The sequence below is a fragment of the Cyprinodon variegatus genome, unplaced genomic scaffold (genome assembly GCF_000732505.1).
Source record: "Cyprinodon variegatus isolate N-32 unplaced genomic scaffold, C_variegatus-1.0 Scaffold72, whole genome shotgun sequence".
In the NCBI taxonomy this organism is placed as follows: domain Eukaryota; kingdom Metazoa; phylum Chordata; class Actinopteri; order Cyprinodontiformes; family Cyprinodontidae; genus Cyprinodon; species Cyprinodon variegatus.
The window spans coordinates 1,257,194-1,261,928 of NW_015150525.1; positions in this window are offsets into that span (position 1 = coordinate 1,257,194).

Sequence of the window (4,735 nt, forward strand, 5' to 3'; positions counted from 1 at the left end):
CTGTCTCCATTGGAAGAGTGTTTGCTGACTGAGTGAAACGGTTCAATACAAAGGTCATTAATGCCTTTTGTGTTATTGTATTTTTAATAGGCTGCCATAGTGAGAGACTGGGGATGAAACCAAGCAATGCTCTGTCAGCAGCTGGAATGTTTTATTTCATTTCATTTCCTGTTTTCCCTTCCACTGAAAAAGCCACTTGAGATTCCAACCATTCTGCCTCTGTGAGTGCATTTATATATGAATACTGACATTCCAGATTAGAGGATGAAAGGCATTGATATTTACATGCAATCAGATGTTTTTGTCTTTGTGTTCATGATCTTTAATCAATAAATCCAGATATGTTATAATCTGTGTTCAGTATTTTATTTTTTTTACTATTATAGTTGATTGATCCGGCCCGAAGTCTTTGTTGGTTCATTTTTCTTTAATACAACTTTACAGCTTAAACCTCCACATTACCTCAGCCTCCCTTTGGCTACCAGCTCCAATATGGAGTGAATTTTGTTCCGTTATTGTTGTTAGCAAGGAAAACACTTTTAAAAATTCAAATTAAAGTTAAAAATTTTGATTCCTTTTTTTTTTTTTTTTTTTACAATTTTCTTTTTACGTTCACATTGACCAGTACAATAGTGTAGTCAAGTCAAGTCAGCTTTTATTGTCATTTTCTACATATGTGCAAGACATACAAGGGAAATGAAATTACGTTTACTCTCTGCAATATACAAATGTACAAGAAATATACAAGACTGACATTTAATACAAGACTGACATTGCTAGCTAGCATCCAGCAGACCAATAGAAATGCATCTTTGCTCCTTATTCCAGAGGAAAGCCCGCCCCTAGAAGAGAAGAGAATGCAATTCTTAACTCATTCCTTTGAGTACCAGCTCCAATGCGGAGTGAATTTTGTTCTGTTATTGTTGTAAGCAAAGAAAACACTTTTTAAAATTGAAATGAAAGGTAATCCACAATTGACTCGATAAAAAATGTATTTCATATACTGTGTATATATATATATATCTATATATATTATACATTTTTTTTCATTTAAAATTTGATTCCTTTTTTTTTTTTTTTTTACAATTTTCTTTTCACGTTCACATTGACCATACAATAGCGTAGCTAGCATCCAGCAGACCAATAGAAATGCATCTTTGCTCCTTATTCCAGAGGAAAGCCCGCCCCAAGAAGAGAAAATAATGCAATTCTTAACTCATTCTAGTAACAGTAGCATTCGAGTAACAGAAATTTGAAAAAAAAAGACAAATTTTTAAAGAAATACGATTTTTTTGAAAACATTTTATTAATAGAAGGTTTAAAGAGTAAAACTGTTTTTTTCTCTGACTGCTTTTTATTTATATAAAAAATTGTTTTAAAGTTTAATTCCTGGGTTGCATTTTGTTTTATTTAGATAATGGAACACATTTCACCTCATACCAGCTACCATTTGACTGCCACCAAATAATTTATTTTAACATTTAGTCAAACTATTCCCTTATCATATTTCATAGTCACAGAAAAATGTTTAAAAATCATTTATACTACAAACATTTCCTGGTGGATTTACAAGAATATCTCGAGTGATATTCACTTGAGATATTCTTGTAAATATCTATATATATATATACACACACACACACATATATCATCTTTGTTATTAGCCTTTCCGCACAAAGCATTATGGAATATATCTGTCTCTTCTGATCCAATTTTCTTTTAATAAATAAATAACATTTCTGAAATGTATTCCAGGCTTCCTTTATTTTAAGAATACTTTAATCTCAATAAGACATCCTTATGAAAAAGAAGGATTCAAAACTAATTCAAACATAAGCTGTTTTAATCTCCAGCGACAGTTTTTGCCCATTATCAATGTCCATTTTACTGTAGTTATCACCAACATCTGCTTCTCTGATTAATCCTGGGATTCGGCTTTGCAGTCCTTCCTCCCTTTGCAGATGATGGATTTAAGATCCTCCTTAAGAGGCTGAAGGCTTTGCATGTTACAGACTGTATGGGCATGACAACGGAGAAATCCAACAATATTTTTTTNAGAAGAGAAGAGAATGCAATTCTTAACTCATTCCTTTGAGTACCAGCTCCAATGCGGAGTGAATTTTGTTCTGTTATTGTTGTAAGCAAAGAAAACACTTTTTAAAATTGAAATGAAAGGTAATCCACAATTGACTCGATAAAAAATGTATTTCATATACTGTGTATATATATATATATCTATATATATTATACATTTTTTTTCATTTAAAATTTGATTCCTTTTTTTTTTTTTTTTTACAATTTTCTTTTCACGTTCACATTGACCATACAATAGCGTAGCTAGCATCCAGCAGACCAATAGAAATGCATCTTTGCTCCTTATTCCAGAGGAAAGCCCGCCCCAAGAAGAGAAAATAATGCAATTCTTAACTCATTCTAGTAACAGTAGCATTCGAGTAACAGAAATTTGAAAAAAAAAGACAAATTTTTAAAGAAATACGATTTTTTTGAAAACATTTTATTAATAGAAGGTTTAAAGAGTAAAACTGTTTTTTTCTCTGACTGCTTTTTATTTATATAAAAAATTGTTTTAAAGTTTAATTCCTGGGTTGCATTTTGTTTTATTTAGATAATGGAACACATTTCACCTCATACCAGCTACCATTTGACTGCCACCAAATAATTTATTTTAACATTTAGTCAAACTATTCCCTTATCATATTTCATAGTCACAGAAAAATGTTTAAAAATCATTTATACTACAAACATTTCCTGGTGGATTTACAAGAATATCTCGAGTGATATTCACTTGAGATATTCTTGTAAATATCTATATATATATATACACACACACACACATATATCATCTTTGTTATTAGCCTTTCCGCACAAAGCATTATGGAATATATCTGTCTCTTCTGATCCAATTTTCTTTTAATAAATAAATAACATTTCTGAAATGTATTCCAGGCTTCCTTTATTTTAAGAATACTTTAATCTCAATAAGACATCCTTATGAAAAAGAAGGATTCAAAACTAATTCAAACATAAGCTGTTTTAATCTCCAGCGACAGTTTTTGCCCATTATCAATGTCCATTTTACTGTAGTTATCACCAACATCTGCTTCTCTGATTAATCCTGGGATTCGGCTTTGCAGTCCTTCCTCCCTTTGCAGATGATGGATTAAAGATCCTCCTTAAGAGGCTGAAGGCTTTGCATGTTACAGACTGTATGGGCATGACAACGGAGAAATCCAACAATATTTTTTTACAAACAATTTTCAATAAACAATTGAGGTTTTTTTATTTTTATTTCACAATTATTAATCCCTTTGAATCGGTTTTGCAACTTAAATTCTCAATAAAATGCATCAGTTTATGATTATGACAATTATACTTAGTTAAAGGGATGTAAATACTTTTACAAGCTGACGTAGTTGAAGGGATGACTTCATTCTCTTTGTGTTTTTTTTTTTTTACCATGTGATTTCCCTTAAAACAGTAAACATGAGGGAAACTCTGCAGTGACCCCGCTGTTTCTCACTATTTTTTACTGACAGCACATTAGTGTGAAATCTACATAATTGTATCTGTGGTCAGGTCTGTTTGGGGGAATCCCAGACGTTGTTGTTTGTGGTTAAAAATAACATTTTAAAGGTAATTTTTCATGCTTTCACACCTTTACACTTTATTCCAACGTTCCCATAGTTATAGTCCCCATGAATTCAACCTGAAGGTTTGTTTTTTTATCTGTCAAGATCAAACAACCTTTTTTAAAATTGAGAGCAAATCAATTCAATACAGCAAAAAATCAAAACAGTAGAGAGAGTGAGCCTTTTTTTTTCTGAGTGTGGGTGTTTGGGAGGTTTCAGTTCTGACAGGGGGAGCAGCGGGGGTTCATTCAGCTGCCTCTGTGGGTTTTTAGCTGCTCATATGACACGCTTTTGGCAAAGTGGAAATTTCTCTGTCCTTTTCTAACCCCCACAAACAAGCAATACTTTGTGTTGTATGTTTTATACTGTCGAACACTGTTAAATTGCTGGTGATTTATTAACTATTTCAAAGCTGTAATTCCAAGTTAAAATGTTAAGACACTTCTTCTTACTGAACCTATTCAGTCAGAACCTATATATATATATATTAGGGGTGGAATAGTTCACAAAATCCACGGTTCGGTTCACGGTTTCATGGTCACGGTTTTCGGTTCGATATATGTTTATTGTTACACCGAATAATAAAACATAAAAATAAAAATTATAAAAATTTATGAATTTAAAAAAATAATAAAATTACTGAAAAAATCCAAAAAAATTAATGAATTGCAACTATTTTTAATGATTCGCTGAAACCATGGATCATTTCCGCATGTTTTGCTGCTTTGCACCTCTCCAATGTCTGAGAGGAAAAAATTTAATGAACATTTTTTAATGTATGACCACTGTACAGAAGACTGCCATATGATAGCGCTTTCTAGCTTGTTTGTGGTTTTGGTAACTACATCAAAGTTACCACTAGGTTGACAAAAAAAACGCCATCTGGCGGAAAATCTCGCGTGATTTGAAAAAGCCGCGAGATTTTCCGCCAGATGGCGTACAAAACAACAAAAATGGCGCCGGCTGGGTCGTTTTCAGCTAATGTCGGTGATTTTAAAGTAATTTTGAGTGATAAATACTTTTTTGCGATCACTGCACTTGCCCGGCGGGCAAATGCAATGAAATTTGTACTCTCCCGACAATAA